This window comes from Saccopteryx leptura, chromosome 4 (genome assembly GCF_036850995.1).
Source record: "Saccopteryx leptura isolate mSacLep1 chromosome 4, mSacLep1_pri_phased_curated, whole genome shotgun sequence".
NCBI lineage: Eukaryota > Metazoa > Chordata > Mammalia > Chiroptera > Emballonuridae > Saccopteryx > Saccopteryx leptura.
In genome coordinates, this window is record NC_089506.1 from 14,198,973 (window position 1) to 14,226,738 (window position 27,766).

General features: G+C 40.7%; 1 long non-coding RNA gene across 1 annotated transcript in view; it reads left to right on the top strand.

The window, feature by feature from the left end:
* Nucleotides 1–24,306, top strand: part of LOC136404045 (uncharacterized) — a 58,478-nt gene extending 34,172 nt beyond the window's left edge. The window contains exons 3-4 of the long non-coding RNA XR_010751220.1: nucleotides 16,064–16,157; nucleotides 23,153–24,306. This is a non-coding gene — a long non-coding RNA (uncharacterized lncRNA). The remainder of the gene's footprint in view (nucleotides 1–16,063; nucleotides 16,158–23,152) is intronic.
* The last annotated feature ends 3,460 nt before the right edge of the window (nucleotides 24,307–27,766 follow it).

The window sequence follows — 27,766 nt, forward strand, 5'->3', positions numbered from 1 at the left end:
ACCTGGAGCAGGGCCTGATATAGGGTAGGGACTCAATAAATGCAGGTTGAGTGACTTTCTATTCTTGTTTTACATACTTATGATTTTAAAATTTATCTCGCTTGTTGGAATTAAAGAATGTATTTTAAGGGCCTAAGTTATTGGGTGACAGCTTTGGGGCTAAGGCATTCTGTATGTTACCTCTCCACATATATTCAACTCGTCATTGCTATTTTAAATGGTTTTTATAAAGAAGCTAATTATAAATCATTTCTGCTATAACTTTAAGTATTTCAACAATTGTTCTGAGTTACTTGTTGACATGAAGCTTCCATTAGTTGCCCTTGGACCTAATTGTGTGAATGACCTCACTACCAGTATAGGGACAAGGCCATTTGTTTGATTCCAAAGTTAAATAGCTATGATTACATCTCCCTCATCTTGTTGGGGTTTTTTTTGCATGTGATGTACATTCATATTTTTTAAAATCCTAGATTTTTTACATTTTTATTACAGAATGCCTAGTCAAGGCAGAAGTAGGAGTGGATTGACATTTCTATCTGTCTCTCTCTCCTTTTCTCTCTCTCTAAAATCAATCAATAAAAATTGTATTAAAGGAGTGATTCAGAGTAAATTCAAGGGAGGTAGTCATTTGGAGATCATCTAGAAATTTCCAAACCATGAGGTATGTGCTGGGCCACTTGTTTTATAGTCCGCCCAAGCCTGAACTGAAAACTCTCCCAGTTAAAACAAAACAACAACAACAACCACAACAACTTCTCTTTGAGAGTTTGGAAGCATTTACATTCCTCTTGTGGTCAACCCACATCACGGTAACTGAGGGAATTTTTACATGGAGGACGTGAGTTGATGCATGTCATTATTAGAGAGTGCCTTGTCTTTTTCCTGGGTTAATTTTTTTTTTTTTGTATTTTTCTGAAGTTGGAAACAGGGAGGCAGTCAGACAGACTCCTGCATGCACCTGATCTGGATCCACCCGGCATGCCCACCAGGGGGCGATGCTCTGCCCATCTGGGGCATTGCTCTGTTGCAACCAAAGCCACTCTAACACCTAAGGCAGAGGCCCTGGAGCCATCCTCAGCGCCCGGGCCAACTTTGCTCCAATGGAGCCTTGGCTGCGGGAGGGGAAGAGATAGACAGAGAGGAAGGAGAGGGGGAGGGGTGGAGAAGCAGATGGGTGCCTCTCCTGTGTGCCCTGGCCGGGAATCGAACCCGGGACTCCTGCACGCCAGGCCGATGCTCTACCACTGAGCTAACCAGCCAGGGCTCCTGTATTAATTTTTAAAAATTATACACATGATAGATGATTCTATTGTCTGTGTTAATGTTTCAAACAATACAGATACAAAGAGAGTAAGCATGAAAGTCATCCTCTTGGCCCCAATCTTCAAGCCCAGAAGCAAATGCCCTGAGCAGTGGACCTGACCCTCCAGGGCTTCCCCAGGGCACAGACCTAGACAATAACATTTCTAACTACCGCTACCAGCCTTGTAGGTTTAGTATATCTGACTAAGGGATGAAGTAATTGCATGAGCAATGAAAAAGAAAAGATCAAACTGCCTCTTATTGCTGTTGATAGTGTTTTTTATCTAGAAAAGCTAACTGATTCTTGGGATGAAGAAAATGCAAGAATTGCAAGGATATCAGATCAATGTGTTTCTTTCAAAATAAGTTTTCTCCACTTTAGCAATTAAGTACAAGTGGGAATGTGAAAAAACTTATTAATATAATTTGAAAAGCTGTACAGTGTTCACTGGTACAATGAAATAACATTCAGCAATAACAGGGAACAGACTGTTGTTATATACAGTGTCACGGGATATCTCAGAAGCATTAAAAGCTAATTGAAAGAAACAAGGCACACAAAGCTACACACTGCGTGGTTCCACTTATAAGACTTTCTAGAAAAAGAAAAAGTATGGGGACAGAAATCAAATCAGTGTTCGCCAGGAGCCGGGGGAGGGAGAAGGCGGTTGACTGGAAAGGACATGAGGGGACTTTACGGGGCGACAATTGTAGTCTATGTCTTGATTGTGGGAGAGTTTCCATAACTATTTACCAGAACTCATGGGACTGCACACGTCCAAGGGGTGAATTCTACTGAATGTAAACTATTCCTTAATAAACCTGGCTCTAAATTAACATGCTTATCGTTCCTATATATGAAAATTGTTCCCATTTATCCTTCCTCTCTGGATGTCCTTATAGAGAGATCAATATTAACATTTATCAGTTAACATTAATAATAATTCTATATCAGGGTGATGGGACTTTGAGTGACATTTTGCATTCTTCTTTATATGTTTCTGTATTGTTTGATGTTTAAAATGAACATGTACTTTTTAAAATAAAAAAAACTGTCATTACTCAAAAATAAAAGCTCAAAAAAAAAAACAAACAAACAAAGAAGAAAGAACGAAATGATCAATAAGATCAGAACAAAAGGACTACAGAATGGCACTGTGATACTTTGCCTTCACTGAGGAGTTGAATTAGTCTTCTTCCTGGTGTCAGCCCAGCCCAAGAGCTGAGTAGGTGAGTGGAGGTGACTCATCCAGATCACGATTCCCTCAGGAGAGGACCCAACCTCCCACATGATCTCTCTACTTTCTTTAGTTCCAAATACTCTCTTGACTCATCAGAGGCTTCTACCATTTAGTCTTTCATGAAGCCAATGTATTCCTGGAATGTTTAGACAATAGAGAGTTTCCTTAAACAGTTCTCTTTTTTTATTGACATGATTCTTCCTCCGTCCTTGGGAGAAATCGTTACATATTCAGTACAATAATTTTAGTGATAAAGTTCTAGTCATGTTGCTGATTTCCCTACAGAAAAAGTCAGGCAGCTCCTCCGGTGGTGCTGACTAAATTGTCACATCAAACCTGCCATCTGTTCTCCACGTTCTCCCGCACCTGTCCTGGAATTATCTTGCGAATGACAACAAAAGGAAGAGAACAAAAACCCTCACAGGTTCAAGCAAGGCTGCTAGAAAAGGAGAAGGTGCTGTTTAGCACAACTGAACTTACAGGTCACCGGAAGTAGATCACAGGCTTCTTCTAGAATGCTATGAAGGTTTAAGCTAGAGGTATGTGTTTGGGGTTTACAACCCTCTGGGATGGGTAACCGCTGTCATGTTAACTATACAACCTGAGAGTGAGGTTGATGTTCACACCTGCCCTTTCACACTCCTGCCCTTTCACACTCCTGCCTTAGAAACATAAGACATAACCCCCAGGGCACCTGTGGCTACATAAACAAGCATTTCAGGGAGGGCCAAGACCAGAATGAATGTGCAGTAGCACCCGGGGCACCCACGTGGGCCACCCACTGTAGCTCAGGGGCCGCCTCTCAACCCAGACCACCTCCATGCTCATGGGTCTTCTTCAAGCCTGGTCGGTCGGCTCCATGGCCAAGCGCAGCTCAAACATAGCACTTCATAGTTTATTTCAAGTTCTCTTTCGGCCTACCATCTATGTCACCGTATAAAAAGTTAAAGTAAAAAGAACTAACTAGTTATTTTTATAAGTTCTCATCACGCTCTTGAAAATGTTTTAAAAAGAATGGAATAGATACTAATATAGAAGTGGACCCTGAATCCTTGACTCTCTCTGTGTGAGGCTGCTGTAGAATATTGTTGGCATCTCTGTAGAGAAAAGAAGCGAGTCTGATAAATGCCAGATCGTGCTTCACACACACCCACTCCACGTTCCATTACACGCTTTGAGGATATCTTTTTTAGAGAAAAAGAATTTGGTCTTATTTGTATCAGTTTCTACAAAGTCAATGATGCTTGATTTTAAAACTATTGTAACACATAGGTATCAAAAGGAATAACGTTCTCAACTTGTTATTCCTACTGAAAAGCTCTGAGAAAACCCATGCCATTAAAGGTGTTTTCTCTGATCGGTCACTTTTACAAGTGACTGTGCTCCTTGGTAAACTACGTGCCAAGCTGTACATATTGTATGAGTATTTACAAGCAAATACAATGTGTAACAAGTGGACATGGCAAGTCCATGGGCAAAGGTGGAAAAATATAAACAGACCGAGAAAGCATGGAGGCCAATTATGGACTTGGTCCCAGACTACGTCCAAAGAGTTTTAAATCCCCTGCTAGAAACTGTTTTGTAAAGAAAATGTGATGCGGCATCAAAAAGGCTCAGGTATTTTAGGCTGTTTGGAGAGACTCAGGCTGTCCTTGTGATGTGGTCCAGTTCTGCTTGGGCACCCACCGCTCAGGCCCAATCTGGGACATGGGTGTTAGTGTGGGGGGAAGAACACACGGAAAGGGATCGAGAACATCAGTAATAACAAGAGGCAGGCAGCATGGTGACAGGACCAGGACTTAGGATGATTGAAAGGGTCCGGGTCATAGAGCCGGGAGCAAACCACGTGGCAAGAAGGTCCGGGTCATAGAGCCGGGAGCAAACCACGTGGCAAGAAGGTCCGGGTCATAGAGCCGGGAGCAAACCACGTGGCAAGAAGGTCCGGGTCATAGAGCCGGGAGCAAACCACGTGGCAAGAAGGTCCGGGTCATAGAGCCGGGAGCAAACCACGTGGCAAGAAGGTCCGGGTCATAGAACCGGGAGCAAACCACGTGGCAAGAAGGTCCGGGTCATAGAGCCGGGAGCAAACCACGTGGCAAGAAGGTCTGGGTCATAGAGCCGGGAGCAAACCACGTGGCAAGAAGGTCCGGGTCATAGAGCCGGGAGCAAACCACGTGGCAAGAAGGCACGTTGTCACTGTCTTCAGATATTTGATGAGCTGTGCTTGGAAGAGGGTTGCATATTGTTGTTTCATGTGCTCCAAATGGTCTAACTTAGTCCAAATGATTGGAAACTGCAGGAAAACTGATTTCAACTCAGGAAGAGGAAGAGACTGCTGGCTAGTCTGGAGAGAGAACGGGCAGCTTGAGCGGTGAAGGCTAGCTTTGCAGATGCACGTGTGCTGTATGCAAAGCCCCGCACCGCCATTGATCAGGCAGGGAAGCAAGAAAGGGCATTCCAGGAGCAAGGGGTCGATGGGGTCCTTGTAACAAAGCGTGGTCGTGGAATGAGAACGTGGGTGTACTCACCTAGGTATACACTCGTAGTTCAAGGGATGGAGGAAAGATTGCACTTCCTGTTAGCCGGACATTCTATGGTCTGGGCAGAAGAGAAGGTGCTCTGTGTACTGAGGAAGGCCTTGCGCAAACAAATTACAGTATTTGAGAAATGTACTTCCCCCTTTACACAGTTCTGAGGCTGTTATAAAGATTTGGTTGTTTAAAGGATGGAAGAACTACTGTTTAATTAAGAACCGCAACCTGGCTGCAGGAAGGGGAAGTCACAACTTACGGGCTGCCCCAGACTGGGTCTTTATTATTGAAGTTTGCCACCATAAATTCATACCATGTGGTATGCAGTTCTGTAGACCTCGAGACTTTGTAGTTCTTACAAATATTTTTCTTGCAAGTGACTTGAAATATGTTATTTTTGATATTTTAGCAAAACGAGCTACTGTAACCCAAGTAAAACAAGTTGTTCTCACGCAAAGTACCATAGCCGAGCAGGATTTTGGCATCCTTTGATATTTTCTGGAGGGTTACTAAGAAGCTGTGGTTACTGACCTTCCTAATAACAAATAATCCAATTATATATTTATAATTTTGTTCCTTCAAAAATGTTATCCTTAAGTTGTCATTAGGTAGAAAAAGTGGCTTTTTGGTTTTTAGTTTTATAAGTTACCATGGCGGGGTCACACAGCATATACACATGAACACATTGCATTGTTATATATTCTCATTACAATTCCGTTAATTCTGGGGGAGGGGGAAGGGGGAGGGTGTAAGGAAGCACAAATATAAGGTGACTGAAAATGACTTGACTTTGTGTGATGGGTATACAACATAATTAACAGTTCAAATGCCATGGAAATGTTTACCTGAAACCTATGTACTCTTATTGATCAATATCACTATTAAATTCAATTTTCTAAAAAAAATTAAAATATATTAAAAAAACAATTCTAGTAATTGTAACTATAAGAAACCTGCCATTCTAGATTGTTGTCTTCTGACATCCAACATATGGCTTATCCTAATTTATTTATTTTGAATTCTCACTGCATTTATCATATTCTGTAAAGTATTTGTGCTGGTCTGCTAATAGTTCCTAGAGATACATCCCTGTACCAGTTCCCAGAATTAATTAACCTGTGACTGTTACCTTATTTGGAAAAGGGATTTTTGCAGATTTGATTATCCTGGATCACCTAGGTGGGTCCTAAGTGCAATTGTATGTATCCTTATAAGAGAGAGACAGAGAGAGATTTGAAATAGACATACAGGAGAGATAACATGAGCACCTGAAACCTGTATAATCATGTGAACTAGCGTCACCCTAGTAAATTCAACAAAAAAAATAATGAAGGCAGATATTGTAATGATGCCGTCACAAACCAAGGAATGCTCACAGCCACTGGAAGCTGGAGAGGCAGGAATGATTCACACCTACAGCCTCCAGAGGGGGTGTGGCCCTGCTGAGACCTGGATTTCAGACGCCTGGCCTCCAAAGCTGGGGGTATAGAAAACTGTTGCTTTAAGCCACCAAGTTTGTGGTAATTTGTTACAGCATTCACAAGAAACTAATACAGTGTTCTCACTTCCGGAGTAGGTTTCACTGCCTTTTCTTGACTCCTTAAAATCGCCCACACAACATCCTGGAACACCCTTCCCCATCGGTCTATGTGTTAGAATCCAGCCAGTGCTTCAAGGCTCAGCCTCACACAGCCTGTCCCCAGCAGTCCCCTGTCCCCACCCCAACCAGCAGGACAGGGAGTCAGTCACTCTACTCCACCGCCCAGCCCTCAACACTGAGAAAGTCACTAACTCCTTGAGTCTAGGCTTGTCAGCTTAATCACCTCCCCTGGGACCTTGCTCTAGCCATTTTCCTCCCTGGAAATCATTTTCAATTTATCCCTTCTGTCTGCACCTGCTCTATACTCAAAAACATAACCGGGTTCATCAGTGTTAAGATAGAGAAAATGCACTGTGCCCTGCTATCAACCACCCTATTAGCTTTGTTTAAAAGATCCCTTCCAAGCCGCATCGTTCACTCATTCTAAGTCATTTCAAACCTGACCTCCACATTTACCACGGGCTGTTCTTTCGAATTCACTGCTGATTTCATGAGGTCTGGTTCCTGCTCCCTGAGCATCATCTTGTTCGCCCCAAACTTAGCACCGAGCTCCACTGTGGGCTGCGTCTTGAACGGCCCAACTGGTCTCTTAGATTCAGTGTTTGCAACCAAAAATGCCACCACCCTAAAATCCAGTTTGTCCTCCAACGCCCCTCTCTATCTGCAACCTCGTGCTACATGTTTCTCTCTGGTTTTCCCCTCCCTTCCCCTGTACCCAAGCTGTTGCCTTATCCTGCTCCTCTCCATCTCCCTCCTCCACCGATTTTACTTCCTCAACATCTGTGTAATTGATTGATCATTACTGCCACTCCAGACGTAAAGAGGCCCTCGTTACCGACTTGTCCCCAGGGCTATTACAGTTACCGCCTAACACATATTCTGTCTCCTGCCTTCCTTCATTCTGCCCATTCCTACAGAATTCTGACACATTAATTTTTAAGCAATGCATTTATTAACATATCATTCCTTTGTACAAAATCCTCTAATGACTAACCGTTTTCTATTGAATTAATTATGCTCAATTCAATTTACTTCAACTGATATCAAAATGCTTTTTGCAATACAAAAGTCATTACCATAACTGACATTTTGGAGTTTTTCTGTATCCTGGCCACCAGGAAGCACTTCGCATGTGTATCTCCTTTGATCTTCACAATAACCCGAGGTGGCAGAGACTGTTCATATTTTGGTTTTATAAATGAGGGTCCTGAGGTTGAGCCAGGACTTGAACTGGCCCCTCCATCCCTACAGCCTCATGGGAGAGGCCGTGAGAGCATCTGTCCCTTACTCCCTCCCCCACTCCTTTCCAGCAAGAAGGTGGCCTTCCCTAAGTCAGGAAGACAGTTCTCATCTGGAACCGAATTAGCCAGCCCCTTGAACATGGACTTCTAGCTTCCAGAGTTGTGAGAAATGCCTTTCTGTTGTTTAAGCAACCTAGTGTGTAGTATTCTATTATCACAGCCCAAGCCAAATAATACATGAACTGAAGAGGCCAGCGTGGAGAGAAGGCTCGGTAGAGAGCGCTGACACCCGTTCTCTTGAGCCGGATTAGGGCAGGTTGGACAGGTTGAAATACACCAGGCAGAGCACCACCACACCAACGGTGAGCACCAGGGCCTGGCTGCTGGTGCTGACACACGTGCACCAAAAAGGCCTGCGTGTGTAAAACGTCATCGTTTTCCATGATAGGGAGGGATCTGGGCCTCTCATCACTTCATTCATGGCCATTATGAAAGTCTGTGACAGAATCACAGAAATCTGCATACTTTTAGAGAGTAAGGATAGTGTGGGAATATATAAAAATATGAAAAAGAATAGAGCAAAAGGATGGAAGGCCGGAGACAATGTTGGCAGCAGGTGTTGGGGAACGTGGGAGCAAAACTCGCCAAACGCTCGCGTCCCCCAGTGTACTCCCGGGGCATTCAAATTAGATTTTTGACTAATTTTCCAACATATTACTTGGCTTCAGAAGTAAGAAATATAAAGAGTGAATCATTTCTGCTATTGGAAGTCTTGAAAAATAAAAAGAGATTTGAAAATTTCAGTGTAGATTTCTAGTTCCCCCGACGGTCTCCAGCCCCCCTTAAGAGTGGCCTCAGGAGCATTTCTGTCCATACCAATTAAACCGAAAGTGAGGCTGAAGACCTAGCCCAGGGTATCACAGCCACACGGATGTCTTATCCACATGGCACCAATTTCCCCCTTTAATTGTTTGCCTGTCAGAATCAATATCTCTCTGGGGTCTGCTTTTGGGGCCTGGCCAATCAGCTGCATTGTGCTGACAGAGCTCAGCTTGTGCCAAATGGAGCCGCTGCCTCCACCCCCATTAAGGGAACAAAGCACACACGTATCGCAGAATCGCACCCGTGGCCTCGGAGAGCATCATGGGCTGGAAAATCACAGACTGTCAGAGGGTGAGGGCGGCCTGGGACCGGTTCCTTCCAGCCCAGCATTCTCCCGCAGAAGGGACAGAAGGGAGGGCAGCGAGCCCCCCAGTGAGCTCTGACAGAGCCTGGACCCCCCCCCCCTTCTGATTCTCAGGCCGGTTCCCTCTGTCCTAGAACTGCCGCTGCATCAACATGAAACTGACCCTTCCATCTATCCACGTTCCACGTCTGCCCTTAGTTTTTAAACTTGGGAAAATGTGATTTACTAGTTGGATGCTTCCAAGAACCCAAGATGTGGAAAAGAAAGTAGAATGAGTTAGGGCAATGGGCTCACAGGGAACCCAAATCAGGAACCTACACCAAGTTCTTGCGAATGGTTGGGAAAAAAAATATGTCAGGGCAAGATCAAGGTCAAGGCCAGTGCACGTTGCTTAGGCTGCACAGCATCTTCTGAGCTGGGTCCCTGCGCGTGAGCAATGCCCTCCCACAGACACGCCTAACGCCTACTCTGCGGCATGGTTTCAGTGCGGGGTCCGGAAAGGCCAGCCACGGCCTTTCTCTGGTCCTGTGGTCTAGCTCAGCCCAGCTCTGGCCTCAGACTTCCAACAGGGAACAAAGAACCCAAAGAGGTGAGTCTGCCGAGTCAAGTGCAGCAGTGGCATGAACATTCCTCTTCCAGACTGTGTGGCCAAGGTGCCAGGCGTGGCATCTGGCGTTCTGTGATAGCAGCACCGGACCCGTGAGGAGCCCTCACCCTCCACTCCCTGCGCCTGGCTACTCTCTGCTCAGGGTCCAGGTCTCCCTGTCCGTGACCCCAGATAGGTTGAGTGCAACTGACTCAGATAAGCCGGAAGGGCTTGGGCTCTTCTCTAAGAAGTCTCATCCTTAGCAATAAGAAACGTGAATATTAGTGACTTCAGCACACGGTAATATTAATATTTTTTTAAAGAGAAATGAAATGATAGGTTCCATTTTCTTTGCAAAAATACTAGTATTGAAAAAGTTTGATCACAAATTTTTAGTTCAAATATTTATTTGTATTATAATTAGCCAGAGAAAACAGTCAGTAAAGACTGATTAAAAGAATATAGTAGAGAGATGGGGTTTGAAATCGCAGTGAATGGGCATGACCGTAATTAATTTATCTCTAAAGAAAGATAAGAGAATTATTAGAAAAAAAACCCACTTAGGATTAAGCAAAGGGAAAGTGATCTTCTTCAATGAAGTTGATAAAATATATATTTACCCCAGTAGGTTCCCCAGCATATTTATTAATGAATTTGTTACGGGGAACAGATGGAAAAGATGGACTCCAATTGACCCATGCATAAAGAAATAAACTGACAGAAAATGGGGAATTTCATGCCTTGATGGGCTCTGAAATTGATAGAAATTCTCAGGAAAGATTTAGACATGTTAGCTGCTCTTAGTATGTTCAGCAGGTGTCAGCAATAAGTAGGCTGTTGAATTAAAGAGAATACTACTAGTTAATGATTGTGTTAGCACAGAGCAAAGATTGTATTCTGAAATGACTTTCACAGCAAGAACAGGCTGTCGTGGGAGCTGACCTCAGAGGGGCTGGAAACGCAGGTCAGGGGACAGGAAATGCCAATGGTGTTTGTTTTCATTTAATCATGGTCACAAAGATTAAAAGTTAATTTTGAAGGCAAAGGGTAAGTTCTGATGATGGTAGAAGAGCAGGGTTTTGTGCTTCTCAAACAATTACAAAAATGAGGAGAACTCTAAAAAGGGAAGAATACCAGGGAAATAGAAAATTTTGAGAGCTGATTTATTCTAAACTTAACCAGAACATTAATATGCTGATAAAGTAAACTTCAAACAGGGAAATTTTCCTGAGCTGGCTTCTTTCAGAAATGCAAGTACAATGTAGCTTGGGGAAACAATATTTTATGCCAGATGTACCAAGGTTACACATTGTAGAGTAATTTTCTTTAAACAGCTAACAACCGGTTTTGACATATGGGAGTCCCTTACTTCTAATTGTAACTTACTGCTCTTTTTCTAAAGATAGAACTATTGTGTGGTAAATAAAATGATAAGGGGTGTTGGGTGACCTCCAGTGGGTGTTCTTTGTATCCTTTTCTTAAGCACATGTGTCCGTGGTGTGTACCCAGGAACAAAGAGCTGGATCTTCTGTGAACGCTGTAGTCAGAGGGTTCTCATTTGAAAGGTGACTGCACTAGGAAGTAATGCCAACACGTTGATGATTTTCATTCAACAGGCCCCAGCTACTCCAAAGATACCTGTCCTCCATGACAAATACTGCTTACACATGAGGAAAAAGTTCCCATGTGTCAGTGATTCAAAGGTATTACTGAACCATTGGAAAAGATGTAGTCATCTTGAGCAACCATAGATATGGAAGGCTGGAAAGACTATGCCCCACAGCTGACTACATGTAACTGCGAGTCAAGTCAGGGACCATCTATGGTTATGGCTTCAAGTCAAGATATGAAAAAATTCAAAAGCTAAAGGGTTTGACGATTCCATAGCAGAGGTTAACATTCTCCCTACGCATGGTGACTATTATACTATACTTTTGACATCTAAATAAATGTTGTCTGTTTAATGAATATTTTCTGATTAACATCCCGTTCCTGCATGAAGTGTAACAAAGATGATAGGGTGCAATTCTGATACTACTTCAATTTGTGTGTTACCCAAAGAAATTCAGTCATATCCTAAGCCATGGAAAGTTTTCAGGTTTATATTCTACATAGATCATTCTAGCAACCAGAGGGTAAGTCAAGGGGGGTAATGTAAGAAGAAAGAAAGAAAAATACTTAAAGAGTCTATGTCAAAGATAAGAATGGCCTGAATCAGCATGAGGTCTGTAAGAAAGGAGAAAAAAAAATTTTTTTTTTAAAAGTCAGGAGTTAAATTCATCACACTCAGTGATTCACTGGATGATGGGGACTGGGATGAGAAAGATGAAAACATCCGGAATAACTCCTGGGTATTCCAGAAGCTGAACTGCTTGGGGTTAGTAGATGAGTGGAAAAATCAAGTAAATCAAAGAATATAAAAGCAAAAATTAAACTACTTGTGACTACATCAATCTGCATGGTAGCCCTGTCCCTTGGCCTCTATCTCTGGGGAGAGAAATCAAAGGTGTATAATAGTTGTAACACAATGGGAGGGATGTCAGTTTGGCATGAGTTGATATCCACCTCTCAGGAAAAGCAAGAAAAATGAATATTATTTGAACGCTGTGAGCTTCACTACAAAGGCCAATATGTCGTGTGACTTAATAAAGGTGCACTGAGCATAAACCTAAATGACGACAGTGCAGGTGTATGCCACACAATGTTGTGCTTGGTGTAAACAAATCTCATCTCCTGTGTCGGGGATGTTCAGAGGAGCCATTTGAAGAGTATGTTTTGGTTCAACGAGGGATTCTTCTTCACTCACCTTTCAAGCAGGAAAACCCTTTTACAGCTAAAGGAGCCTAAAATCCTTTCCTTATCTCAGTGTACAGAGAGGGTGCTTGTCTCCATGGTAGCCTGCTCTGGACCACAGGAGACAGGCATCATCAGATCAGTCTCCTACAGAGTGTTCGCATTAGAAAGAGCTGGGATTGCACAACCAATCCAGGATTCACAAGCAATGGCCCAGAGGCAGGAAGCAGCTGATCTGGTCTAGATATCATTTGTGACACCCCAAAGATGGTCCCAGTTGGACTAGGGCAAAAACTATTCCTTATTCACATGGTGAAGGGTTACCAGTGGTTCTTAGGTCAGAGTTGGGTGCTGTCTTCAGGACCCACACTGGCTTCCAGCCCATTCATTGTACTTTAAGTGTACACAGTGATTTGGACATATTTTCCATTTCAGCGTGGATTCAGTTATTCTTGATAATCCTTTTCCTTTTTGCAAAGCACTGAGTGTAGAACCCACCTAGAAATCAACACTCCCAGAAATTCCCAGAGGTAAGAATGTATAGTAGAGTCAAGGGTTTGAGAGTTGGAGTTGGAGAAATAAGGTAAAAAGTCCTCTTTAACAAATTCTTTCTGAATAAGTAGATTTGTGCTTTGGTGAGCTAAATGTTGTATTAGAATCCTACAAGTACTGCACCTTGAAGATTTCACAGTATTTACAGCAGTATGAATTCACTTATTCATTGCACGAGCATTCATCAAATGCTTACTATGGAAGACTTATTAGGAAGCAATGAAGCTGAAAATTATGAAACTAGTTAGGCTGTTGCCTTAGTCTAGGTGAAAACAGATGAGGTCTGATCTAAGGTAGAAGCTGTAGCATTAGTAAGGAAGAGCCAGACATGAGAGAAATTTAGATACAGTCAATAGTAAGTAAAAAAATAAAAAATCAGCATAGTATATAAGACAAATCAAATACTATACACAAGAATAAGAAATTAAATTGAAGAGATCTTAACATGTGATAAATAACAGACCTGCCGTATGTAGTGAGTCCCAAACAGAGAACCACCCAGCCTCCAGGTCAACAATAGGAATTTCTACTGCCAGGTACCAATCCTGTTCTCTTATCAAAGAGAATTCAACCTGGATTTATGTGAAGGTCAAAGGAGACAGGTCTGTAAGTTTCACCTGAAATCCATCTGGGGCATAAAATGATTCAGACTACTAGTTTTGAAGATGATTACCTGCAAAATGATAGAAACCTCACCTCTCCATGTTTTTGAAAGAATTGAAGACAAAATCAGGAGCAGATGAAAATGAATGATAAAGGTAACAGTAAAAGATGATAAAATCCAGTGGAGGCAGTAATACCAGAATAAATGTGTTTTATATAGACAATGCTGTTCTATTTGCAAAATGTATGATTGACTCTGTTGGAAGACAGAAACTGCCTATGGTTTACTGTAATACTCTGTACATAAACGTGAGTGTGTGTATGTATACATGTGTGTGTTTTGAGAACCAGCGAGAAGAAATATTGTAACAGTTAGTTCAGAAACTCAAAGCAAGAACTCAATTTAATTCAGAGCCCAAGGATAGTCCAGTGAAAGCGGTGTAATTTCCAAGTTGGCTCAGACACCCTGATGGACAACTATTTTTTTTTCTGGGTCAAGTTTGACCTCACTTGGTGCACATCCAACATTTGCCATCTCAATGGAATGAAACCAGATATGTAAATTAGCTTGCATTTATTTGTTTTCTTAAAGAATTAGCCCTGGAATTCCCCAAGTCAGTCTAAAGCAGGGGTCGGGAAACTTTTTGGCTGAGAGAGCCATGAATGCCAAATATTTTAAAATGTAATTCTGTGAGAGCCAGACAATGACCCGTGTATGTTATGCATTATCCAATAAAAATTTGTGTTGTCCCGGAACACAGCTGTGATTGGCTCTAGTCACCAGCAACCATGAACGTGAGCAGTAGGAAATGAATAGATTGTAATACATGAGAATGTTTTATATTTTTAACGTTATTATTTTTTTATTAAAGATTTGTCTGCGAGCCAGATGCAGCCATCAAAAGAGCCACATCTGGCTCGTGAGCCATAGGTTCCCGACCCCTGGTCTAAAGTATGATGACGCCATTTATAAAATTCCATTTATATCCATCTTTTCAGAAAAAGTATATTGTGAAAAATATGCTTCTAAAACTAGATTTTCCCCTTGCTTCATTAAACATTTTGAAAAGGTAAATTTACAATCAAATCACTTAGGGCAAAAATATTTCTAAAATCTCAAGGGCCTGGTTTGAGGTTACTACCTGTTCATACTAACCATTCAAATTCTTATGTCTATTTTGTTTTTAACAATTAGGGTTTCTAACAATGATTATAGATCTTTAGTTAGTGTGCAAAGATAAATTTATATTTTCTAAATTATTCTTATTAAAGGAAAAGTCAAAAACAACTAGTAGAGTTTCAAACAATGAATTGCAAAGTTCTTAGCATGGAAAATAAATGTGTATTTATTGGACAATTCTCATGAGGCAAGCATTGAAGCAAACAAGATTTCCAGGTTAAAGTTTAATTGGACAGAAAATTCATGTAATCAAATCATTTGAAACCCACATTTTGTGCTTAAAGGAGCCTTCATTGCATTCTTTCTGCTTATTTTAACTTAAAACCTCAGTTTAAAAAGGAGAAATAGTCCTTTAGTAAAAGTGTAGATATCCTATGAAAGAGCTATTATTAAAAAAAGGTGGTCACATCTATCAATGGGAATTATTTTGGAACTATTTTGCCCTCTTCTCTGTAAATTACATCAGGGCATAATATTTTTAAAATGTATTCGATATACTTCTATCTGTTCTTCAAAATCTGGGTTAAAAATGTTTCTTGAGATATCACTGCTGAAAAAAATACTACTTTGAAATAATATTGCTTTTTCAGTGTTCAATTTCTGAACGTCACTTTGAATACTTGAAGACAAGAAGACAAATTATTTTTCAATCCTTTTATTACATAGTTTCTAGTATGTTGGGCCAACAACAGTTAATTGTAATCTTAATGGTTATCATGACTAAAGCAGTATGAAAGCCAATTATTATAAGAAAGATCATCTTTTGAAGGAAGTTATGACTTGACAGTACCCAAGTAAATGGTCTGTGAAATAAAGGAACCAAGGTATTTGACATCATGCCAGGGAATTTTCAAATTAAAAAATCCTTATAAAGCCTGACCAGGCAGTGGCGCAATAGATAGAGCATCAGACTGGGATGTGGAGGACCCAGGTTCGAGACCCCAAGGTCTCCAGCTTGAGCGCGGTCTCATCTCATTTGAGCAAAGCTCACCAGCTTGGACCCAAGGTTGCTGGCTCAAGCAAGGGGTCACTCGGTCTGCTGAAGGCCCGCAGTCAAGGCACATATGAGAAAGCAATCAATGAACAACTAAGGTGTCGCAACGAAAAACTGATGATTGATGCTTCTTATCTCTCTCCATTCAGTCTGTCTGTCCCTATCTATATCCCTCTCTCTGACTCTCTCTCTGTCTCTTAAAAAAATATCCTTATAAGATGATTTATTATATGGACCTGGTTACCTTCTAGGGAAGACTGCCGTCCATGATCACGCTGGAGAAAGGACAAGAAGACAAGCTTGCATGGCACACTCTGAGGCCACGCCTCCTCTGTGTGAGGAAAGGTAAGATAGAAATGGTCTATCGTCCTGCCTATTTAACCAGATTGTTTTCTGTATCTTGCTGAAGCTGCTAGAACATTTCTAAAGTTATTGATTTTGTAAAAGTCTTTGATTCACATCTGTTAGGAGCAAATGATTTAGCTCCTCTGGGCTTTATGCATGATTCCCAACTGAGATATTAATTGTAGGGCAAAGTAATTAAAAGCCCCTGCTCTGAAGTCCTAACTGCTGCATTGGACCTGGTTTTGCCATTAGCTACTTGCATGCCTTTAGAGAAGTTATTTAACCTCATTAAGCCTCGGGTTCCTCATTATGAACTGGGAATAACAATAGCACTGAGGCAGGCCCTGGCTAGTTGGCTCAGTGGTAGAGCATCAGCCTGGCATGTGAAAGTCCCCGGTTTGATTCCCGGCCAGGGCACACAGGAGAACACCCATTTACTTCTCCACCCTTCCCCCTCTATCTTCTCTCTATCTCTCTCTTCCCCTCCTGCAGACAAGGCTCCATTGGAGCAAAGTTGACCTGAGTGGTAAGGATGGCTCCAAGGCCTCTGCCTCAGGCACTAGAATGGATCCAGTTGCAACAGAGCAAGGCCCCAGATGGGCATAGCATTGCCCCCTAGTGGGCATGCCAGGTGGATCCCAGTCAGACTTATGCAGGAGTCTCTCTGCCTTCCCGCTTCTTACTTCAGAAAAATACAAAAACAAACAAACAAACAAAAAAACAATAGCACTGATTCCATGGGAGTATTGCAAGTATGAAATTCTGGAAGGTTCTCATTGTAGTGACTGCCTGGTGCTTAATACACATGCAGTAGGTATCAGACATTATCGTCATTATTAATAATTAAGAACTAAAAGAAACAGAACATACCGTTATTTGTTACAGTGATCTTTCTTGGGGTGTTCTATAAGAAATGATTTGTTTCTCTGCATCCCAAATTTAGAATCCTTCATCCTTAGAGGGAAAACTTGGCCTAGTCATGATTACTGTGAAGTTTTGAGATAGTAAATGTAAGGTATGTCACATAGTGACAGATACTCAGTAAGTGGTAGGAGGGGCATAGTTACTATTATCAGCATGATTTTATAAATTTATTTCTGTCCATTTTGGCTTGGCACGTGGATGCTTGAGGCCAATAGGCAGAAGTTAGCCATGGTTGTCTGGGACAGTATTCTGGAGAAGGCTAAGTCTGTGGTTAGTATCCACCCTTCTTTAAATTCCTCTCCCCCTCATGTATAATATATACTTCTATACATATCTTGGACTAGATGCTTGACTCTAAAACATATGAATATGATAATATAGCTTTATAAAAAGACAATGATCTTTTTCCTAACAAATGAATTTTGCTCATTAAACCCCAAGCCCCTACTTGAGAGAAGGACGATATATGTGGACTTGTTGGGAAGACTTGCTGTCCTTCAGACTCTCACTGGTCATTGCTGGGTGAAGTCCAACCGCAGGATAGTGGAGGTTCAGATGAAATTCAACCACGGGATAGTGGAGGTTCAGATGAAATTCTCTTGGTAGTCTGTTTTCCTACCTTAAATGTTTTACTCGAGTTGCCTTTTGGTGTTAAAATGTTAGCTTTTATGGTGAAAAACTGTAAGAGGTTGTGGTCTCAAATCCAATCTACATATTTGGAGAATGTTTACTTATTCATTTAGTTTCTATTTCTATATGTACCCATCAATGTTCACAAGTACTAGTATATACCCACTATCTCAGATGGAGCTTTATGATATTTCATCTAAGAAACATATTTTAGAGCTATGAAGTAAAAAAAGTTCAGGTTTTCTCCAAGAGTTTTTATAGTCTTTATAATGAAATTTCAAAGTTTTTATATGTACTTGGCCAACAAGAAACAAATTTTGTAGCCTACATATTGTGTTCTGTTGTTTTCTAGTGATCCCCCCATTCTTACTTTATTTCTTGATGGCTGATATTTTATTTAAAATCATATATTATGCTTTCATAGTACTTTTGTTGGTTTATTAAGTCACCTCAGTCCTTCAGTAGAAAAATGCAGGGGATGTTGGTGACGACATAAGTATTGAGGCAGTTATAGATCTGTAGCCAAGCAGTCTTTCTCTCTTTTCCTCTTTCTCTCTCCTCTATCCCCACACATTTGCACAGCTTAATTTAGCTCATCTCAAATATTTTCCTTATATAAGGTGCCTTTCCTTTTCTCAGATTTATTACATTATGCTTTCTCTTGGTAAACAGACCCTTATACACAATGTTTGTTCTTTGGGGACTTGAAACTATCTGAGAACTATGTTCTCAACATAGCTAATTATAAAGTACAATTAAACATTTAAGGAACTCTGAGAGGTAATTGCGAAAAATCTACCTGAGGACATCTCCGGGCAGAGAAGTGTTTAGCTCTCACACTATCCTGTGCTCCTGAACAAATACATCCTCGGGATATCGCTTTTGCTTTTTGCTTTTGATGAGATGCTCAACTGTAAACCTTTGGAAGGATTTGTTGAACAATGAGTCTGTCTGCTGAGTAAACCCAAAGAAACTCTCAGAAGGATGGTATGGCAATAATTCTTGTGCTGTTTTGTGCTTTTCTCAGGAGATAAATTTTCAGATCTACCAAATGAATTTGAGCAAATATTTCTAAAACCCAGGAAAAACTTTTAGCAGAGCGATCTGAGCCCAGAAGAGTGAAATATAGCAGCCCTGCTGTGGGCACAATGATAGAGGCTCAGTTCTATCAAGATAAAAGAGAGATACGTTGGGCAATGAAACACGGATGCATGAGGCTCTAAAATATAATCCTCAGATGACTCACAACCTGTATGAAAGGCCCCATGTCCCCTATCCTCCCCTCCCTTGTATATATAATATATAGATATTAAATCAAATTAATATATTACAAAAACCTTTCAAGCAATGCTTTGTCATCTCCTACCTATAGCCAAAGATTTTGAAGAGTGATGAGGCTTGTGTTGGGATCCTATTTTGCTGCCACTCGGTTCAATAAATAAAGCGGTGACAGCTGACCCTGAACTCCAAAAGAGAGAAGCATGCGAAGAAAAGCTGACCCTCCACAGTCCTTTGCCCAGTTGGTTTTCTGCTACATTTTGGTTTCTATTAGTCAACATTCAACATCATGCCTGGCTGTGTATCTAACCCTGTTCAAGATATAATGACAGGAAATTTGGAGACACGCCCAGGCTACCATTCAACCCCAATTCCAATCAGACCAATTTGGCGGATAATCGTGCTCTTCATCACCACTGAGCTATTTTCTGCCGTATGAACAATACCACAAACAGTAGCAGTAGAATCTCGCTAGTGCCCTAATTGATGTATTTATAAAATGCATGGTATTAACTGCAGATAAGGGCCTGGCCACACCTTACCTCATTTCCTCTGCATTTCCTGTGCTATCTATCTCTTACTGAACAGAAGCATGGATTATAGAATGGAGAAGCCTAGTCAAGCATTAGAAAACTCTCACAAAATTCCTCTTTCTTTATACAACCAGCCAGCCCTCTAGCCATTGCATTCCGTTCCCCTCTTTCTGTTCCTGCTCTGCCCCAACCCCCTGTCGTCTGCTCTGCTCGACCTTATAGTCAAAATGGATGCCCTTTTTTTTACCTTAAATATTTTTAAACATGTACACTAAAAATATACTAATGAATTCTCACACATTTTCTGCCAAAGTGTTTTATATTTATTTTGTCAAACTTTAAGGAAGATCTATATTGAGACTTTGTGCTTAATTGATCTGGGTATTAGTATACTTTCTCAGTCATTAATGATTCCCATTTTATTTATTGAAGGACTGTCTCCATCCTTTTCCCCTAAAAACTTAACCTTTTAAATTGTATGCAGAACTCAGAAGCCCATATAATGCTAAGACTATACTGAGCTATGTAATTTGTGAACCTGATTATAAAAATATATGTTAAAATATATGTTAAAATATAAAAATAAGAGCCTTGATTTTTGACCTTCAATCCTAGACCAAAAGATCATCCACTGTGCCAAATGGGTAATGAGTTCTTTACGTACTTTATGACAGAGCTAAATAGGAAAATACTTTTTATTCCTACAAGTCTTTCACCTAAATTCATATTTTCATTCTCACAGCATATTTGCTAGCCAGATAGTTTGTCCTGAAAAAAAACAATAACACACAGATGAAGAAAACGAAGAGCAAAGGTTTTGTTCAAATAATAAAACTCTAATAAAGAGTATAGAAACTTTGGCCTTGATTCCTAGTCCCATTCATTTAATTTCTTTGTGAGACAACAAATTAATTTTAAAAAGTCAAATTTAACATTATTTATGATATATCATTCCTTTCCTATTACTCAAAAAAATTATTTGCTGTTTTTAGGAAGAACTGAATTCTGTTTTTACCTGGACATGAAATGTGTTCATTTAAGAAAGTTGTTAGTTGACAACATGTATATCACAATGTTTTATATACTTTCTTTTTTCTCAGTTGGGGTAAGAAAGAAATTGACTTAAGTAGGACAAAGCCTTTAGGTTATACTAACGTAGAATGTTAAAATGTAAGTCCCATCCATATGTCTTATTAGTCAGGAAGAACACAATGTACTGCTATAGAACATAAGTATTCTGCAATGCAGTTTAGTGGATATATTTTATAGGTATTAGAGAAGCATACTTTCCATCTCTAAGAGTTTCTGCTTGGTCACAAAGTAGGAGAGAAGGAAGAGAGTCCAAAGGAGAAGCTGAACCCTTATGGAAATAACATGATTACGCTTGGTCCTGGCTGCTGCGTTGTCTTCTATTTCACCATATAATATTGATAAATTTACATATTTTTTTGCTTTGGAAAATATCAAGAAAATAAAATTTGATCCGCTGACTAAGCACTTAATAGCATGAGCAGTTTGAAATGTTAAACATCAAATAAAAGCATTAAGCACTAACCTCCTCCCATTATTGGATGTTACCAAATAAACAGCCGGCTACTGCTGACATTAACACCGTTCATTGTGCTGCGTTAGTGTTACAGATACAATAAACTCTCCTGGGTGATGAACATTTTGTAATTCAAAGAATGACTCATGGAAAATATAGTTTTCATTTTCTAAAGCAGTGTAGGATGGAACTGAGAAATGTCTTACTGTGTGGAAATTGATTCAATTTGAACAGCAATCCAAAAGCTATAATAAACTATAAAAATGTACAAGTATGTTTTTCTTCTTTAATCTATTTGAGAAACACAGAAATGAACAAATCTAATAAGGTTCCTGGGACCCAGTGCAGAGTGATGTCCTATTACATAAACAAGCATTATGTAAAACAGGGTCACGATTACCACATCTATTTACATGAACCAAATCAAGCTAGTTTTTAAGACATGTGAGATGGCGTCCAATAAAGCATTACAACTGAGTTTTATTTTGTATGAAACTTTTTGAATGTTTATTTACCTTGATTTATATTGACCTCACGGGCCAACATCTGGATATGCTAAAGCTATAAAAGGATTCACCGAGTGATTCCTTTATGACAAGTCTAAATCAATACAGTTAAGAGAGAACTATATGTATACTTGTAATTTGTATTCTGTTTACCTCTGATGTTGGCTATTCTCTTGAAAGCCTTAAGCAATCACCTACCACCAGTAACTTTATCATTTCATTTCTCCTTGAGGACTTAATTAAATCTGACTCTGAAGAGCATGCTGGCTTGTTGGTCACTCTAAACTGACAAATCTAACTGCAAGGCAGCAGTGAGACAAAATCACTTCTCAACGAGAAATGTCTTTCTTTGGGATCTTAAAAGGAGAGTTGAGTCTCATCATTCTAGATTTTGGGATGTTTGAATAATTTCTCAAAGACCCATTCATTGCAATGATTTGCTTTGAATGTATTCCCAGAAAAACACGATGTTTTGAGCTTTGAAGATTAAATTTTTTAAAATTTCATGTAGAAAACATAACTTAATCTTTATCATAGTCCCCTGTGGGGGATGATTAACTAGAAGTTACTCTGAATTTAATTACAACAGCTCCTTATAAAACCATACGCCTTTCTTAAAGTTTTTAGCGCACACACCTCCAAATATGTCCAACTGTTTACATACAAAGGTTTAAAGGAGAGTCAATTTAGAGCACTGAAATAGGTCGGATTTAAAGTACTCCCGTTTCAGTCTGAAATTCCATGGCCAATAACTGGGCCCTTTTCACCGTGGACAGTGGCCAGCTTGATCAAGCTCTGCCTAAGTTGCAGGTTGAGCTATAAATAAGTAAACATACAAACCACAAAGGTCAAAACCAAACTAGAGTGTCCATTTTCCTCTAGGCACCTTAGGAGTGAGTGTGTTTTTCTCTCCTTTTAACTCCGGGAAAAGAAAAATGCTGTAATCGTACTGATTGTTGTTTTACTACAACTCACTTGAAGAAAAAAAAAAATGTTTCAGTATCACTTCCCCATTCCGGTGTCACTTTTATATACAGAATGGTTTCATGATTTTACCCTTTCTTAAAACTATGCTTTTAGAAGCCAGTCTACATAGCTGTCAGTCTGCTATGTTACCTAAGAGAAGCCACTCATTATATCACTTGTTTTATAGCAAGTTTTATAGGCACATACCGGAAGGCTATTCATCACTGGTTCAGAAGTTGATAGCTTATAAATGTGCAAAATCTGAGATTTGGGAATGAAAGGTGCTATTATGTTATTACCATGAATGTACGATTACTGTAAATACTGTGCTAACCCGGGCCTGAAAGAGCTTATTTAAAGATTATGCATTCTTTGGGTTTTGAGGTTCTGAAGCTCATCCATCATCCAGGGCCAATCGACATTTATAAATACCACAAGCCTGAATATTAGGCAGTTTTGTTTCATTCCTCTGCCCCGCCCTTTCCCGCTTCCCGACCCACCGTCTTTATCTAACCTCTGGCACCAACCATGACTTGTTTATCATCGTTTAAAAATAATGTTCAAATCTTTAACGCAACCGCTTTGTCATTAATTGGAAATGACTTTGTGCAGCTGCCTGGTCCTCGCTGGTAGGAGAAAGTCCGGCTATGTCAAATGGATTTTCTCCGTCCCTTTCACTGGCGACGTGTGGCAAAAACGATTGTACCCGAAGAAGACAGACTGTGTAATGAATTGTGCCGCTCCAGACTGACGTGAAGGACAGCGAGGGACAGCAAAAGGCTTTCTTCTGACAGGGGCTGCTGAGGAACAAGGTCGCTGATGCCATTTCTTCATTGCTGCAGATTGTTTAGCAATGTAGCTCAGCCTTTCCGCTGCTCTGGACCACAGCGTGATCCGGGGAACCCAGTGAACAGTGGTGTGAGAAGGGGCTCTGAACGGATCTGAAAGGAGCACTTATTTTCGAAGCCACTTTTGCTGTGCTCGGGTGGACTTCACTGAAGTCTTTCTCGGGCGGCAGGACCACAGAGTCATACATGGTTTATCTAACTCCTCACTGAGTGTCTTCTTAAATTGTAAGTCTTGGCCACATTTTACCTGCTGGCTAGAAGCCTAAAAGATAATCAGCTCAAAGTAGCATAATGATGGCATGAAAAAAAAAATCATTGTCCATTGAAAACAAAAAGAAAGAGGCATTTATGAAGTTAGACTGGGCAGAATGAGGAGAGTGAAGACGAGCAGGTTGGGCTGCAGGATACACTAACACTGGACATTTGTTTCTTTTGCTCAGTAGCCCCTTCTTCTTTCCTTTTAGAAATATTTATAAATTTTTTCTATTTGTTAGTCTTGTACCAATGAGAAATAAGGAACAGGCCCTGCCCCCACAGGTGTTAGGTCTACTGGAGAAGATACATTCATCAAATAGTCACTTGACTGACTGTGTGATTGCAAAGCAAGATAAATGCTCCAAATGCAAGGGGCCCAGCTCTGTAAGAGGGTTTGCACAGAAAACCCAGCGCTCATCACTGCGAACGTCTGACATTTGGGTGTGGGGAAGCCTTTGAGCTGAAACATGAAGAATGTGGAGTTAGCCAGATGCAGGGAGGTGGGAAGAAGAAGTAGTTCATGCAAAGTCCCCTGATGCAAGGTTTATATTAACCTGTGTCGCAAGAAAGCAGAGAGTGAACTGACGGTAGTTTAAAATGAGGGTGGACAAGGTTTATGAAAAGGTCAAATAAAAACCGCAATGAGATATCACCTCATGCCTAGTTAGGATGGTGTGTGTGTGTGTGTGTGTGTGTGTGTGTGTGTGTGTGTATGTGTGTGTGTGTTGGTGAGGTTGAGAAATTGAAATCCTTGTGCACTGTTGGTAAGAAGGTAAATTGGTGTAAATACTTTGAAAAACAGTGTGGAGGGTTCTTAAAAATTAAAAATAAAACTACCATATGATCCAAAAATTTCACTTCTGGGTATACGTTATATCCAAAAACATTGAAGTCAGGATTTCAGAGATATATATATATCTCCACCCATGTTTGCTGTAGCATTATTCACAATAGCCAAGGTCTGGAAACAACCTGAACACCCATGGATAAATGGATAAAGAAAAGGTGGTATGATATGCAATAGAATATTGTGCAGCCTTAAAAAAGAAAGCAATCCTGCCATTTGCAACAACACGGATGAATTTAGAGGATATTACGTTAGTAAAATAAGCCAATCACAGGACAGATATTGCACGATTCCACTTCCATGGGAGGTCTAAAAGAAATCCAGAGAAGGAGAGAATAGGATGGTGGTCACCAGGGGCTGGGGGGGAGGGGCTGGGAGAAATAAAAAAGTGTGGCTCAGCGAGTAGAAGGCTTCCATTTGACAAGATGAATGCTTTCTAGAGATCTTCTATACAACCTAGTGCCTGTAGTTTATATGCTATTGTGCACTGTGGGATATGTTAAAAGGACAGCTCTCATGTTGAGTGTTCTTACCACAAAGCAAAGCAAGGCAAAACAAAACACAAAAGAACAAAGAAAATTTTTGGAGGTGATGGATAGATTTAGTGTCTTGATTGTGGTGATATGGTCATAGGTTTATAGATATGTCCAAACTCAACAAAATGTGTACACTAAGTATGTGTAGTTTTTAAAAATATATATCAATTATACCCTAATAAAGTTTTAAAAACAAAATAAAACGAGGTTGGATAAATAAGGAGACACCAAATCACATGGGGTCTAGTGAGTAAGGAAACTACCAAAGGGTTTTAAAATAGAGAATGACAAACCCTATTTTTATTTTTTTTTTTGTATTTTTCTGCAGCTAGAAACGGGGAAAGACAGTCAGACAGACTCCCGCATGCGCCCGAATGGGATCCACCCAGCATGCCCACCAGGGGCGATGCTCTGCCCACCAGGGGGCGATGCTCTGCCCCTCTGGGGCGTCGCTCTGCCGCGACCAGAGCCACTCTAGCGCCTGGGGCAGAGGCCAAGGAGCCATCCCCAGCGCCCGGGCCATCTTTGCTCCAATGGAGCCTTGGCTGTGGGAGGGGAAGAGAGAGACAGAGAGGAAGGAGAGGGGGGGTTGGAGAAGCAAATGGGCGCTTCTCCTATGTGCCCTGGCCGGAAATCGAACCCGGGTCCCCCACACGCCAGGCTGATGCTCTACCGCCAGGCCGACGCTCTACCGCTGAGCCAACTGGCCAGGGCGCTATTTTTATTTTTAAAGAGCCACTGATGTCATGCTATGAATACTGGACTAGTGGAAAACAAGAACAGATGCAGATAGACTAAAGTAGCAGGTTATTTCAGGGTCCAGGCAGAAGATGGCAGACTTTCATCCCAAATCATTAGAACTAAATTAAAAAAATAAGGCACCAAAATGTCTTTTGGTCTGTTTCCAGCTAGGAAATGTTTGTACAGATGTGGCTTCCCCTCTAGGCAGCAACCAGAAGTCAGAGCTGGGATAATGGCTTGCAAAGTTATTCTGAACACATCATTCTCACTGCCTGTCATGCCCAAGGTCAACTTTCCAATTAAAGCTACCCGGTCACCTGCTCGGGGAAGCACAGTGAGGCAAATTCTTTAACAATGATTGCCAGAGGTGATCAGATTAGCCACCTGATTCAAGATAGCTCTTTTCATAGGCTGCTTCTGGAAGTGGCCTGGTACGAAGAGAGGCCTGGTGCATGAATGGAGCATTTGATGTCCAAACTATGACACTCCCAATACAGTTCGCTTTGAATAGTGTTTTCAGGGGGAGCAATTTTACTTCCCAGGGAACATTTTTAATGTCTGAAGACATTCTTATTTGTCACAACCTGCGAGACAAACTGCTGATATCAGGTATGCGGAGAATAAGAACGCCTTTAACCATCCTACACTGCACAGGGTGACCCCACGACAAAGAATTATCTGGCTCAAGACATTATGGTACCGTGGATGAGAAACTCTGGCTTTCAAGAACAGAACTGATGGAGACTTCCATGTATCATAAACAGGACATACAAAAACCAGTTCTTAGCTTAGTAGTGAAAATGACCTGAGAAATGTGACATTTAAAGAAAGCAGTTGAGACATGGCCTAACAGTACAGGAGGACAAAAGTAGGAAAATAATATAATAATTAATAATATAAGAATAAAGCCGTGTGTTTTTCAGACTCACAACTATAAACCTACTTTTGCCTACTGTAGTATAAGTTATTTGCAATATTTTGAATATTTATTCAATCAGTATTTTACTAAGCATCAGATTAAACTCAAAATACTTGTTAGAAAAGGAGCTAATACCCAAGATGTTTTCACAGACTTACTAATCCCCAATATTTCTTTAAATGTAAATATTTTATAAGGCATGTTTTGCAAATATTGAATTTGTAATTTCCCAGAGTTGACATGCAACTTGATTCTGTTAGCAGCTAATAAAATTTATAGTTTATTGTCTTAACATTTCATAATTTTGCTCTAAATTTTGCTTACAGATGATTTTACAAATCCTTTATACGTATATGCTAAATGTCTTCTACTTGCCTCTCTGTATACTCTCCCCACCCTTCTCCACCTTTGCCCAGGTGATTGCGCTTCATAGACTATGTCAACAGTTGCACTTGACTTCTGGCTTTGACTTGGGTTGGTTAATAAGGGGGTGAGAGGAGTGTAAAGTGGGTGTCTTATTTCCCCAGCCCTTCCCTGAGAGATCACCACAGCCTGGTAGTGTCCCCACAGCTCAGAGTAGATAGCCCTTTGCACAGCTCTCTCCGTCTCCACTCACCTTCTCCAGCCTGGAGTTGGAAACAGAGCCCCTGGATGCTATAATATCTGGTATTTTACCCATACTGTGACCACCCCATTAAAAATAGTTTTGTTAACAAACTCATTGTAGAATCCTAATATATATAACAGTATTATTTTCTGCTAAGAGCCTTATAATACAACTAATATTATTATTGTTTAAATGTTCATGAACTATTTGAGGAATCCATAAAAGACTCCACTTGCCATTGATACACAAACGACATGTATAGCATAACCGTATGAATGAGAATCAGTCCACAGATGCTGCCTTTCATACACAAAACTCTAAATAAAGTCAGAGCAAAGGCCAGAAGAAAGCCTGTCACTCCTTAGATGAGTCCCCAGGTCATTATAGCATTTGCAGGGCCCTCTTAGAACAAGGGATATTGGGGGAATGGAGAAGAATTAGAATTCTTTCACAAGCCCCTTGGGCACAATCAA